Raw genomic sequence first — 16,479 nt, 5'->3', positions numbered from 1 at the left:
TAAATATATCCATGAAATATCACCATATTGAAATATTTACCTTTTACCTAACTCTTCTAGGAATATTTAAAATATAGGGCTTATTTGCTAAACATATCATTAAACAATATAAGACACTGTTAATTTAGTAATTGACATATGTGTCTGATAAGCATATTCCAGGTCTGTGGTATCTATATCTAACTTTCTTTTCAGATTATATATAAACCTTAACTACTGACTGTGAAATATGAAATTAGCTTCTAATTTGAATTTTTTGAGTTTAGGTAGGTCATAGCTCTTAAGATATGATTGTTAACATTGTTAAAATTTTGATCCTCTTGGATCCTACCTTATTCACATTCCATGCATGCTGACTGTGCATGTGTCAGGCCAATTCTGAATCCCAAGGTCATAGGGTACCAAAAGTCTTGCTATTTGTTCCAAAGGAAAGAGAACACATTTCCTTTCCCTGTGTTCTCCATGCAACATTTTGTCTCTAAATTTATTCTTTGCCTAGGGTATCACACTTTCTGCTTCCTCTCAAGCCATTTTCTGTAGTCATCTTCTCCTTGTGGACCTTTTCTAGATCATTTACCTCTTCCTATATTTCCATATTTTATTAACACTCAGAATCAGTATTTAGTTCCATGTTTTAATATGTTATATTGCTAAAAGCATGAGGTGTGAATAAAATTGCTTGCATTCCAATCACGGAGCTACCTCTTACTAGACTAGTTGTAACATAGGAATTTATGTAATGTTCCTTAACTTCAGGTTTCTCATTTGTAAAATATAACTATCAATAATATAAACTGTATAAAGTAGTTGTCACCTTTAGAATCAAATCAGATCAGCTTATTACCATGTTACTGGCCCACAAAATTTCTCAATTAGGATTATCAATTATTCAAATCTGACCTTCCAAATCTTTATTTTCCATTATAAGAGAACATTGCAAATATCAAAAGACAAAAAGAAAAATAGTAAATGAAAACATCAGCATTATAATGATCCATAATTTCAAACATCATACATATTTAATTTTGTATAAAATTATTGTTAATAATTCTGATCATTTTCTCTTTTGCTAAAATGTGGAAATAACCCAGATGTACAGCCATCTTTAAATTGAAAATAATAAGCTAGATGTAAGAGAATATAAAATGTTTAATTAAGTGAACACAGAAATTCAAAAATTCTAAAATTTCAATTCTCACAAATGTGTTTCCTTTTCTCTTTTTGAGAATTGATATTTATACATATTATGGTCTCCTTACCCACAGTGGTGATAATGCCTGAAAATAAAACTCTTTTAAGGGATACTCATGGATAAGAAGGTAGAGCTACATACCTTTCTCTGGTTCATCAGGGAAAACTGCCAGTTTCAACCTTAAAGAATGAAACACTGTTGTTTCCTTGTGATTTTCCTTAATACATTCATAATTTGACCTGCCAAGAGGGCAGCCATACCCATATTAGACTACTACTGCTTAGTGTCCTAAATAGTAGAGGTATACCTGCTACAGATGATACCATTCATCTGCTATTCTTTTTTTTTTTTTTCTAGATACTCTATTCTAGAAGTGTTTGTTGGGATTGTCCACTACATTTGTGTATTTTGTCCTTGTCTAAATAACTCAGTTACTACAATCCTATCCTTCCATACTTCCCATCAAGCTATCATTATTGCTTTAAAGGGGAGGTCATTAGTAATTTAATGTGTTTTTAACTGTGGTATAATCTTTAATTTGTTTCTGTATTGTTTAATGCTGTTAGTGTTCTAGTTACAGAGTTGCATAGATTTTTTGCCTGTATATTCTATTATTATTTTTTTTGCAATTTTCTATATCACAAGATTTTTAAATGACACACAGGTGATATTTTAACAGAAAGAGCAGCATTCACCTCCAAAGAAAGATCACTTTTAATAGATGGCCATGTTATTAGCAGTGAAGTGTGAAATAGCGAGGTTACAATTTAATCTCTCTTTACTGACAGCATGCACCAATTTTTAAAGCTATGACTACTTGACAAGACGGGAACCATGGCAGTCCTCCTCCTCATTCGGGAGATCAGTAGACAGCCACCAACATTATGAGACTCTTGGATCAACCTCAGAGAAGAAAATCAATATTTCAAGAGAGAGAGGGTAACCTGGGGAGTGATATTTGGCACTTTGCCTCATGTAGCATGTGTTACTTTGAAAAGGTACACAATTCAGAGAGGGTCCTGACAGTAGCAAAAAAGATAAGAGAAGCAATAAATGATAAATGAGATCATGCTAGCAAAATGTTTTAGAATGACAAAATGTTCAAAAGCCAGATAATAAACATGTAAGAATGAAATAGTCATCTCATGGATAAGATATTAAATTCATTCTTAAGACTCATAAATAAAAATAGATTTTCTGTTGAAATTGTTGGGACAGTCTGACAATCTTGCAAAAATGCATCAATTAAAAAGCCTATGAATAAATGAACTCTTCTAGAGCTGAAGGAGCTTAAGTGTGTTGTTTGATATCTTCAGTACGTTCCCAAGAGGTATTTTCTGCATGCAGATCTTGTAAAATAATTTTAGAAGATTCATACTCATCCACTCCTAACAAGATAAGATGTTCTTTCTTTGTAAAGTTTGAAACACTTTGCTTAGCTAAAAAGAGAATAAAATATCATCCATACAATTGTAAAGAAACAATGAATAGTTTCCTCTTGCTTGACCATACATTTTTATCTAATATATAAGATATTTTTTTCTATTTAATTGCTTTCTTAAGTAAATATATACCTGTTTATTTTGGTGGCTGCTTTTAACTTAAGACTGGAGAACCTCAGGGCTGTGACATATTCCTGGGTTTAAACAGGAGATTCAAAGCGGGAAATGAGAACACAATGATTGTAAACATGGAAAATAGAACTTGAGTTACTTCAATCCTGTCATTCTATGTACAAATCATTTTCTAAGCCTTACTGAAGTTTTCCTTCATCTATTTTTTTTTCCTTTTCTTAGATAATTCACTGGAGTAATTTAAATGTATTTATCTGTTATGTTTTTCTTTTTTTTTTGTACTGTCATGTACCTTGGTGAAAGATATGAATTCCATCTGAAGCAAACTCAAATAATTCCAAACACTTATTAATTAATCCTTAAAATGAATACCTCAGTTCTCATGTGCCGGTTGAAGACTATACATGGGGTTTTAGAAATTAACTTTCACATAAATGTAAGGTTTGTGAGAGGATAAGTAATGCATATGCCAATTTTATCCACACATACACACATATTATATATAACATCATATAATCATCTAATATTGCCTGCACTCTGAGCAGACTGCTTCTACTGAAGCCCTAGGTACACTACTGTTGTCAAGAGAAGTCTTTTTTTTTTTTTTTTTTTTTTGTGGTACACAGGCCTCTCACTGTTGTGGCCTCTCCTGTTGCAGAGCACAGGCTCCAGATGCGCAGTCCCAGTGGCCATGGCTCACGGGCCCAGCTTCTCCGCGGCATGCGGGATCTTCCCGGACCGGGGCACGAACCCATGTCCCCTGCATCGGCAGGCGGACTCTCAACCACTGCGCCACCAGGGAAGCCCAAGAGAAGTCTTTTTAAACTTAAGAATGATCCAGCAAGTAGCAGAAAAACTGATGATCTAAGAGAGAGAATGGAGACTTAAAGAATGACTTTTATTAGGTAAGAGTGCTTGAGGTGTGGTGCCCAAGAGGAGGGTTTGTCTTTAGATAATTACTCTGAGAGTCAATCTAGCTACAAGAGATAAAGAAAAGCACACAGATAAAGAGAGGAATTGTAGATAAACATCTATGATGGGTGGATGCCGTTATCGGGCAGCATTTTTAGAGTTGGTTACATTTTCCCATCAGTTACTCATCTTATGAATCATCAATTTTAAATACCAGAATGAGACCCATTGTTACCTATTAGTATGTAAACCCCAACTATCTTAATTCATCAGTGGAAGAGAGATCTAAAAATTTTCAGTGCCTACTCTAAGCCAGACATTGTGGGAAGTGATTTACATATGTTATATCTTTTAATCCTCAGAACAACCCTAAGGTGTGATTATTTTTCATATAAGGAAACTGAAGTTTAAAGAAATTAAGGAGCTTATCAGAGGACACACTGTTAATAAATGCAGATCTTGGCCTCCAAACCTGCTCTTTCAGACTCCAAAGCCAGTATTATGCCTATTTCATCATAATCATTTTTTCCTATTAATGCATATTCATTTCACTTTCCTTGGGCTTCTGTGATAACCGAAACAGAATAAATCACTTGTCTGCTAACCGTGAAAACTTAGTTATATTCTGATACATGTAGCTAAACCTTTGCATGTTTTGGACAATATGAGAGTAAAGCTAAAAGAGGATAAAAAGAGAGCAACAAGAGTAGTTTATGCAATTAATAAACTTTAAACAATTCTTCTACTCAGAGCTGGAAATGACTGTGAGTCTTTTCAGTCTAAGAAGTCCTGCTGCTCAATCTAATTAAATGTCCAACAGCAAAGGGGGATTTTTGGGTTTTTTTTGTCTAACTTCATTTTTGTTTAGAGTATTGAGGAAAAAAGTTATCTTCATTTGTAATTTTAAAAATATACACTTCTTATATGTCTTCAGTTTTAAGTAATCTTTTGTTTTTGAAGATTAAAAGCACTAAAGAGATTGGAAATGTGTGTAAGATAATATATTGACTGTTTTCCTGGAACCAGAAGTAGACATAAGAGCACGACTTACATTTTATATAATTGCATAATATTTTAAAATAAGCTTAATTTATATTTATAAAATGCTTTTCTTCATATAACTCCCAGAATTGTGATAGAATGAATATTTTTTCTTTGATGAATAAAGCCTCACATTTATTAGAAAAATTATCCCTTTCCTTTTTTCTGTGTTCACAAGTTAATTAAAACTAAAGCTCATTTTTACATTTTCTATTTCTTTCTACTACCTAAAGGTATAGACCTTTAAATTTATTCAAAATAAATTAAACATTTTGCACATAGGTGTGCAAAATTGCTTTATATATTGTAGTGTATGTTATTAAGATAATTATAAAATTTCTTCACCAAATTAGAAGATCACTATACATTTTGCAGGGTCTTCACTTCTTGCCACTTTTTACATAATGATCTATGCTTTCTTATCTCAAGGTATTGTTCAAAGGGTATAAATTTCATTGTGGGTAACAAAATCACATTATTTTATAATAGTAAGTAAGGTAAATCCCCATTAAGTCATTCTACCGAAGGAAAGTTACAGAGGAATAAGTAATATCAGTGGGGCCCATGGTGGAAGTTAATAAAATAGACTTTTTCCCCACCCACATATTCCTTCATCACTATATGTTGGTGCAAGGAGAGTAGAAAAACCTCAGCTTCTGGAAAAATGCAGGAAATAGTTTAACTCAGAAGATAAATTACAATTCTACCTCACCATTTCATTGATGAGTGAGCCTGTGTTATCATGAAAACTGTCCTTATAGGTATATATTCAAAATCCCTCATTTCCTCTGATGAGTTTGATGGCATCTCCATATTAAGATGCTGTGTGTATTCACACTGACTTATTTTTAGTAGTATGTGCTTTAAATCCTAGGACTTTGGAGCACACCAGGCACTTAGTGAATATTTAACTCTATTCACTAACGGCAAGACTGTGAACAAACAATCTTCTTGAGCTTCAAAGTTCTCATCATTTAAAAAGGGAAAATAATATTTGCCATACATGGATATAAAAGGGATTAAGGGAAAGGATGTAGGTAAAAACTCTTAGCATAGATACAAGCACATACTGAGTGCAAAAATAAGTCATATTATATTAAAATTATTCTGTTGTAGTTGTAGATGTTAATACAAAACTAAACTATTCTTTTTCTTGCATAATTTAGATCAATTGAAAAAATGTTAGAACATGCTAAGATATAAGACCATTTTGTTCCATTTTGTCAAAAATTTATATTTTATTCTACTTTCCATTAGTACATTCCAAATTTAGGCTTTACATTTTGTTTGAAGCAATTATTTTTGTTAAACTATTTAACTTTAATTAGTAAATATAAACAGTTCTATGTTATATAAGATAACAATAACTTTTACTTTGAGCTCACATAATGCTTCACTTTCTAAAAATTACTAGCTACACTATTTCCTATTTTGGTTACATATACGTCACTGATTTGTCCCCTGCTGTTTGTAACCTGTGCATCCCTTTCATTTTATCCTTTAAAAAAATTTGACCTCAACCAGCAGTCTCAGTCCTAGGTTAATAAACTAACCCTGCCATTTGACAAGAAGGTCTCATGTACGTATAGCTCAGCTTTAATAAACTCAGCATAAAACCATTCCTGCTACTTTTAGAGCCCATACACCACTCAGTGTCCCCATAACCAGACATATGCCTTGTTCTAAAAATATCTATACCCTTGAAGTAGAGTTTGATAAGTGAGTTCTTGCCTCCATTCACAATGTATGATTCCTTGTCTTGGTCACGTACTGTGTCTTGGTCCTAAGGCTTGGTGCTCTATTTGGTTCTCAAAAATCTATTTTGTTCTAGTTCTGTGAAAAATGCCATTGGTAGTTTGATAGGGATTGCATTGAATCTGTAGATTGCTTTGGGTAGTAGAGTCATTTTCACAATATTGACTCCTCCAATCTAAGAACATGGTATATCTCTCCATCTGTTGGTATCATCTTTAATCTTTTTCATCAGTATCTGATAGTTTTCTGCATACAGGTATTTTGTCTCCTTAGGTAGGTTTATTTCCAGGTATTTTATTCTTCTTGTTGCAATGGTAAATGGGAGTGTTTCCTTAATTTCTCTTTCAGATTTTTCATCATTAGTGTATTGAAATGCAAGATATTTCTGTGCATTAATTTTGTATCCTGCTACTGTACCAGATTCATTGATTAGCTCTAGTAGTTTTCTGGTAGCATCTTTAAGATTCTTTATGTATAGTATAATGTCATCTGCAAAGAATGACAACTTTACTTCTTCTTTTCCGAGCTGGATTCCTTTTATTCCTTTTTCTTCTCTGGTTGCTCTGGCTAATACTTCAAAAACTAAGTTGAATACTAGTGGTGAGAGTGGGCAAAATGTCTTCTTCCTGATCTTAGAGGAAATGTTTTCATTTTTTCACCATTGAGAACGATGTTGGCTGTGGGTTTGTCATATATGGCCTCTGTTACCTTGAAGTAGGTTCTTTCTATGCCTACTTTCTGGAGGGTTTTTTATCATAAATCAGTGTTGAATTTAGTCTAAAGCTTTTTCTGCATCTATTGAGGGGATCAAATGCATATTAGTCTTCAATTTGTTAATATGTTTTAGCACATTGATTGATTTACATATATTGAAGAATCCTTGCATTTCTGGGATAAACCCCACTTGATCATTGTGTATGATGCTTTTAATGTGCTGTTGGATTCTGTTTGCTAGTATTTTGTTGAGGATTTTTGCATCTATGTTCATCAGTATTATTGGCCTGTAGTTTTGTTTCTTTATGACATCTCTGTCTGGTTTTGGTGTGGAGAAAAGGGAACACTCTTACACTGTTGGTGGGAATGTAAATTGATACAGTCACTATGGAGAACAGTATGGGGATTCCTTAAAAAACTAAAAATAGAAATACCATATGACCCAGCAATCCCACTACTGGGCATATACCCTGAGAAAACCATAGTTCAAAACGAGTCATGTACCACAATGCTCATTGCAGCTTTATTTACAATAACCAGGACATGGAAGCAACCTAAGTGTCCATTGACAGATGAATGGATAAAGAAGATGTGGCACATATATACAGTGGAATATTGCTCATCCATAAAAAGAAACGAAATTGAGTTATTTGTAGTGAGGTGGATGGAGCTAGAGTCTGTCATACAGAGAAAAGTAAGTCAGAAAGAGAAAAAAAAAATGCCACATGCTAACACGTATATATGGAATAATAGAAAAAATAAAATTAGTTCTGGAACCTAGGGGCAGGATAGGAATAAAGATGCAGATGTGGAGAATGGACTTGAGGACATGGGGAGTGGGAAGGGTAGCTGGGACGAAGTGAGAGAGTAGCATTAATATATATACACTACCAAATGTAAACTAGATAGCTAGGCGGAAGAAGCCACATAGCACAGGGACATCAGCTCGGTGCTTTGTAACCAACTAGGGGGTGGAATAAGGAGGATGGGAGGGGGACAAAATAGTGAGGAGATATGGGGGTATATGTATATGTATATGTAAAGCTGATTCAGTTTGTTATAAAGCAGAAACTAACACACCATTGTAAAGCAATTATAGTCCAATAAAGATGATAAAAAAAATCTCTTTCATAAGAGCTAAAATCCTTCAGCATATATCAGTCATGTGCCTGAGGACTTACCCCTGACACATCTCTCCAGTGTTACTTGCTGCTTGGAAGCAAAACAGTTGTCTTTTTGTAGCCTAGGACTATTCTCTGTTCTTGGGAACTGTTACCAATGTCAACTCCTAACAAATCCAATTCGAATCTTTCTTTTTTGAAAGTGTGCTGGGAGTAATGGAAACTCCTAGATCTGGCTCTCTTCTCTCCCTTCCTCCTAAACCACACACAAGTTACTCCTTGCCCACGGTAGTCCATTTTTCTCCTTCCTCACTCCTTACTGTCCTATCATGATCATCTAAGTCTACACATATGACCTTCCCTTTTTCTAATTTCCTTTATGCTGTTACATGATCAGACAGGTTAAACTTTTTTGTATCTCACATAACATCTAAAATTAGATATGTCTTTCATTTACTAAAAGCTACGTGCATTCCTAGTATGTAAAATGCCCTGCAAGGAATACAGGGATGAGTGTGTCTCAGATGAGAGACACCTATAGGAAATTTGAGAACAGAAGATAAAGGGAGCTTCTTCCAATTGGATTTGAGAGTGAGAACCAGACCATATGTTCTGTAAGAACAGGGGCCTTCTGCATTTTATTTGCATTATATTCCCTTACAAAGGGCCAGACAACATTCTAGACATGTTCAGAACACTGAGAGAACTCTCATGGGGTTTATTCTACTATGTTTCCTGAAGAGTTTCAGAGACACAGCAAGTTGAAGTGTTTCCATGAAGACAGAATATGGCCAAACATTATGCCTGGAGGTACTGATTTAGGAGTTTCCATAGAGGTGAATTTTGAAGCAGAGATTGATAAGATTTCCTTTTTGTTTAGAAGAGAGGAGAGAAAAGTCAAGGAATAAATCTTGGTAAATACATATGTGTAGAAGGTGATATAAGACAGAAGGTATTTAAAAGAAATGGAATCATAAACTTGTGGCTCTGGTAAGTATCTTAAAATCCCTTTCTTGCCGGAGGACATTGATGTCTGGAGAGAACAAGGATCTTGATGTTTGTGATGACAGAATTTGAATTCCAAAAGAAGCAGAAAAAGGAAGCAATTGGAAGTTTAGGAAGAGAATCAGAATATGCAGTAACACAGCATTGAATGATATTGGAGAAGTGAGCACATACCTCTTCAAAGAAGTTTGATACTAAAAGAAGGCAGATAATTTCAAATTCTTAAAAATATATCCCATTTAATAGTAAAATATCAATAATTCATATTTTTATAACAGCATGAAATATCTTTAGAAGACATTAAAGCAATAAATAATTTTATTATAAAACATCCATTAAAGTCAAATATTACCTCTGCATATTGCCTCCTACCTTGATCTTCAATATTTTAATTAGTCATACTGTTATAGAGTAAATCACTGAGTAGGCTTCAGGAATTATTGATTGAAGTGGGAAATTTAGTTACTAGTAAAGAGGCATCAAGAAATATCTTTACTTAGAAATACCACATTCTACTATAATCTTATGAAATTAAAAATCTTTGCAAGGCAAATTTTTAAAGAAGCTTTTATAAGATAAAAATAACCTCACAAGATGCAATTAAAGCATGTCCTAAACATTTTAATAAGAATAATATTATTTTATAAAATTCATTGGGATCATTCAAATTAGGTATTACATACTCTAAAAAAAAAAAAAAGCCAACTTGCTTCCTCTACAAGACAAAAGAAAACAAAAAAATCAGCAAACATCTTGAATTTTCTAATCCACACCAGGAGTGGAATTTGTTATGGTGGCCAGAATCTTCAGAATATGTACCTCATGTTCATTATGTACCAAACATATTACTAGGCGTTTTCACAGGTATATCTTATTAAAAGTCCAGAACTATCCAGTGACACAAATATTATTTATATTTTCCATGTGAGGAAATCTGTTCAAGTAATCTGATCTGGGTTATAACCAAAAAGTGACAAAAAGGACTCAATAAAAGGACAATGTCTCATAATTGACATCTTGTCTCATTCACCTACACAGCAAGTATTTATTTATTTGTATTTATTTAATCACCATTCAGTGAATCATATATCCTTCAATAAATACTTATTAAGCCTCAATTGTGTGCTTGTAGGCACTGTCATGGTAGGTTCATATGAAGATTTATAAGATACATATTGATAATTCCATAAGCTCATCTATCTACATCTACTGATTTTGCAAATTTTTATGATTACTTTTTCTTGGCCACGAAGTACTGATCTAGAAGATCAAGAATACTACTGAAGGATGAACCTGTTCTGTTCAATTCAACTTAACAAAAGCTATGTGACACGCAGATTGTAGGTGCAGTGCTTACAGAGGTGAGAAAACTTGACGTTATCTCTGTTGTCTTCTAATTACAATCTAGTGGGAAACACAAATGATTAGTAAGTAACTACGAGTGTGATGAGTATTACAAAGGAAAAATTAAAATTCACAGTGGGAGGATCTGATCAGCCTCAAACGTCTTCCTACAGGAAACTTGACAATAGGGGTCCAATGAGAAGAATATTGGTGTAGAGGTAACTATGGTTTCATTTTCAGGCGTAGTATCTCTTGAATACTCTTTTAGGATATTAAATAAAAAAGCAATATTTTGCCTTAGTTTTCACAACTACTCAAATTTATTCTCTTGGTAATTCTACTTGTAACAGAACACTGAGCACACAGATCAGGTTAAGATATGAACTATGTAGCTCATAGTGCAGCCTCTTTTAAATTATAACACTAAACTATATTTTAAAAGAATTAGAAAAAGTGAAGTTTTTATCATCAAACACAAATCAAACAAACAAAATGCACAGTGATAGAAAATCTAGTGATATATCTGGGAAAGAATTGAAATTAACATCTAGGCTTATGGAGAGGTATTGATTTTACCGCCATGCCAGGATTGATACTGAGACATGGGTTTACAAAGATAACAAAAGAGACTTAGTATGTGCCTTATAGAATTTAGAGCTCATGGGTTAGAGAGACATTAATATAAACCACTGTAGTAATAATGAAATATTACAACCCTGAAAAACACAATTATGTGATCAAACATGTTAAAATGCACTCTATGTTGTATATATTATCTAAATCTGTACAAAAAGGAATGAAAAGGGCACAAAACTATTATGAAATGCATTTATCCTTAACTTCTATAATTAGAAAATAAACACACAAAAGTAGGACACAAAAAATACATAGTGTAATTTTCCATTTTCTTTCTATGTACATATAGGCATAACAAAAAAGACTTAAACAAGAAAATGTGTATTATCTCTGAATAGCAGGATTATGGTGACTTCTAGTTTCTTCTTTTTATTTCTGCATGTTCCAAAATATCTGCCATAACTATGTATTACATTTACAATAAATTTATCAAGAGAACATTAATGACAGTTATTTTAGGGAATTTGAGGAAGATGTTTTGCATGCAACAGTTTTTTACGTCATGATAATTTAATTTGTTAAAATAAAGAACTTTATGTTGACTGCTATTATGCAGGGCTATTACAATGCTGTTGATTTCTTTTTAATATCTAGTGTTGGTAAATTTCCCTTCTATACCTTCATTTTATATATTTATTTATTTACTTACTTATTTAAAAATAAGTGTTTTCATTTTGGAATTAACTTTAGATTTATAGAAAAGCTGCAAAAATAATACAAAACTCTCTTCCAGTTTCCCCAACTGTTAACCTTGATATTATCTACCTACATTTTACTTATTTAATCAATAAAACCCCTTGTTACTTTCTAAGAAATATATTCTTACAGATACATTAAATTCTTTATACATTTTTCAATATGAAAAGTAACCATATGAACATCTTTCAAAATCTAAAAGAAATTTTTTAAATAGGATGATAAATTTTATATATCATTCAGTAATTACTATGAAAAGAAATAATTTTATATCATGATATGTTATATTTTAAAAAAGAAAGGGGGTAAAATGTTTATAGCTCATTTTCAATTACTGGCAATGAGATTTCTATCTTATTTGCCAAATTCCACATACTTAGCCACTGCATATATTAGCCACTGCTTATTCAATGCCTACCAGTAACACTGTTCAACATTAATTAAATGGGATGTTCTAATAACCCTAGTTTTACCTTTGTGTATAATTTATAATTAAATATATATTGTTATAAATTAAAAATATATATATTTGTTACACTTCTAGAGGATGAGTACTATGCCATGCAATATATCTGACATTTTTTTTAAGCCCAGAAAGATGCTGAATGAAACTAATAGGAAGTTCTCATAAGCATGTATAGAGATATTAAATTTTATATTGACTCATCTGTCATCAACAACATTATAGTGTGTAGATTGAAAGTCAGTAGTTCAAAATTAACCAATAAGCTATTTTTGTCTTAGTTGGGAAAGTCTAGAGGGAAAACATATGAAAGTTTTATGAGTTGCATATGCTTGTTTTACTTGTAGAACGAGCTAAATTAAGTTGTATTCATTTCAGGGTTTCATTGGGCTTTTTTTTTTTTTAAGCAATGTAATCATTCTTTTTTTTTTTTTTTTTTTTTTTTTCGGTACGCAGGCCTCTGACTGTTGCGACCTCTCCCGTTGTGGAGCACAGGCTCTGGACTCGCAGGCTCAGCAGCCATGGCTCACGGGCCCAGCCGCTCCGCGGCATGTGGGATCCTCCCGGACCGGGGCACGAACCCGTGTCCTCTGCATCGGCAGGTGGACTCTCAACCACTGCGCCACCAGGGAAGCCCCTGTAATCATTCTTGTATGCAGAAAGCAGCCCTGATGGCATCACATTGAGAATCGGACTTCATTATTTGTGTTTGGATATATATTTACAGATACTAATAAGATTATGGTCATAGAACTGTATATCGGTAATGGATCTTAGAAACCATCTATTCCAAGTCTTCACTGAGAGAGACATACTTGTAGGAGGGCTAAATATTACATAGATCCATGCTGAATACTCACATTTAATGCTCCCATAGTATGCCATAAACTGTCATAATATGATTTTTTACTAAATGGCATGTATATTTAAGATACATTGAGCCTATATAAAGTCAAATTTATTGGAACAAAAACAAAAATCCCTTTTCTTGTTTCTATTTTCACCAGGTCAAAAATAAGCTGTAATCAGATTTTATTCTTTACCATTTTGTCAAATATTCAAAATACAGGATAACATTTTAAAATTTTCATGCTACAAATAGTGGTTTTCCCATGGATATCCTTCCTTCTCAATTCAAGTGATTACTATTTTGTATATGCAATTTTCTTTTCTGTCTATATTCATTTTGATTTATGTCTTCATAGGTCTTCTTGTTCCCCCTGCCCTGCTCATTTTAATTTACCAATATTGCTCCTCATTCATCCAAGGTAATCGGTAGATGGTCATCTACTAAGTAACTTAAAATAATTTGATTATTTTCAATATTTTTGAGGTTTCATCAATTAAAGTTGTGTTCAATAAAAAACAACAACAACAAAAAAAACACACACAAAAATAACTCATGCTCCAGCTTTCCCAAATTAAAGACAAACTATAATGCTTGGAAAAAGTAACTCAAGTGAAAGCAAAGAATTGGTTAGTTGATTAAACATGTGTTGCTTGACTGAAACCCTGTGCTGCTCTAGCCTGGTGCAAGTTGTGCTGGATTGGGTTGAGCTCATTGTGGATTGGGTTGAGCTGCCTTAAATCTGGTCTTACTTTTTAAAATTTTATTTAGCATAATAAAAAGCAAATGTTTCCTGCTTTGTGCTTCTAAGTTTGTGAGGATTGGTAAATATCAGTGAACTTGCAGGGGAAAGAATCACCGAGCATAGCAGATCCAGGCCTCTAGACAAAGGCTGGAGCCAGGATAATCTGTCTGGAGACTAAACAGAAGGCAAAATGTTATCCTTCCGTGCTCAAATAGGCCCTCTCTTCTGGTTGAAGGAGCACCTCATATATGCACAAGTATTTAACAGGCCTTGCCCTTCTATGGTCTGTTGCCAGGAATAACAATAAACAGTAGCTCATTACACAAGGTGCCATCTCATTACATGCGGAGTTACCCTGGCATATTAAAAACAAAATACTGAAAGCCTAAAAGAAAACATGACTGAAATTAAATGCAAACAACTCTGCCTTTTATTTTAGAAATATTGATCCCCTACAAAAGAGTGGCATGCTTAATGAATATCCTTAATGATTTTACAGTAAGGCAAATCATCTATGAAAGTAACATGCTTAAAAAAGAATGTTATGATCTGGCACCCAATGAAATCCAATATGCTTGCAAGCAACACCAGTCACTATGTTATAGCTCTCTGGGAGCAAGAAAGCTACAAAATCAGGGAGGAAATAAAGCTAATTTATTTTAGCTAGTTTCAAAGTCAACTAAAATGCTTATAGGGAGCTATGAAAATATTTCCCAAACGAATCTAATCCTGTTCATAGTAATTACTTTCTTCCTTTCAGGCAAAACACAGTCGACAGAAAACAGCAAATGATTTTTAGGGGATCTAATAGGGATGAGGTATCATATTCAAAGACATTTTTCATTACTTTAAACCATAACCTCTTGAGACTTTACTTTCAAGAACCTTTCTAAATACTTAAGGTATGATTGGACTATAAAGGATTAAATTAGATGGAAGATAAATCAGTCAAAAGTTTTGAGATTGGTGCTATTTGAAATAGTCTACAGAGGCTCAAAGCAATTGAAAATGGGCAAAAAAAATGTAATGCATATAAATATTTGACACACATTTAAGGGAAAACACATTGAATCTGAATAATATAACCCAAGAAATGTTTTGAGTATTACAAATAAAAATTAAGGAATTTCTATTATATACTACAATAATTTAGTGTATTCTGGACACAGCAGATCATAAACATAGAAGTGATATGTAATCCTTCTGGAGATAACTGGCCAAATAATTCTCTGTACAGAAAAAAAAAAATCTAAAACTAGGAAAATATATTAATAATGTCTCAGAATCATGTCAATTCTACTTGCAAAATGAAAATAAAAGCCTATCAGATACACTTCTGAAAGCCCCAGTCTCTATTTCAACATTGTCTGGGTTCTGTAAGAGCACAGACTTAGACCACTTGACATGGTCAAAGACTTTCAGCAGACCTCGATCAATCCCAAGGGAGATCCTAGGTGTCAACCTTTATTCCTATCGAATTTTGGAAAATTGCCTCTGAAAGAAAATAATACAAATGCAGTTCAGCTATTTCCATTTGCATGCAAAGAAAAAAATACCATCAAAACAAACAAACAAACATTTCAATAGTGGAACTTATTTAGTCCTTAAAGCGACCTTATAAAATTTATGTTATTGCCCATTCAGTTAACAAAAATATGAGGATTTGCCATAGTTCTCTAGACCAGATGGCAAAGGATTTCAAATTCCAATATTATAATGTAGCATTTCATTTGCAATACTACAGCAATATGAGAAAATGTCGTGGAGACAAGGCTAAAACTCTCCTGATTTAATTTCAGTAATTTTCAGAGCCCTTAAAACGGGATGTTATTGCAACAGATTGAGAAATTCAATACAAGTATATAATCTATTTTTGTATATATATTATAAAATAAAAATAATTTCTTTTGTTTAATTTTCCTCCTACCCCTACTTTGTCTCATACATTTACCTTAGTATAGAGGTAGAAAAAACAATTTGTAGAATTTTAATGTAGAGTCATAACATTTAAGATATGTTGTGATGGGAGGTTGGTGTTTGATAACATCTGAGAGAATTTTCCATTAAAATCCATTGTAATGACTACTGGAACAATAAGAACAACAGAGATAATGAGGTCAGGCAGTAATTAAAGGAGATAGTGGTGTGGCTTGCAAGAGAACTGTTCTACTATTCAAGTCTTTCCTTTAACTTGCTCTGTGAATTTAAGTAGTTATGGAGGACGAACCCAATGCAAACACCTAAGAATTTTCATCTCTAGGTTTATGCCTTTGGATAAGCCTCTCTCCATCAGTGTGGGGGAAATCTGTGACTTTTAACTAATAGTATTTGCTAAAGATGATGGAATGTTAGACAATATATAAGACTTTTTTTTTTTTTTTTTTTTTTTTTTTAGCCGACAGGAGCAAGAAACCCTCCTTGTGGCTTAATAAAC

The sequence above is a fragment of the Hyperoodon ampullatus genome, assembly GCF_949752795.1.
Source record: "Hyperoodon ampullatus genome assembly, chromosome: 16".
Lineage (NCBI taxonomy): Eukaryota > Metazoa > Chordata > Mammalia > Artiodactyla > Ziphiidae > Hyperoodon > Hyperoodon ampullatus.
This window is presented reverse-complemented; position numbering follows the sequence as displayed.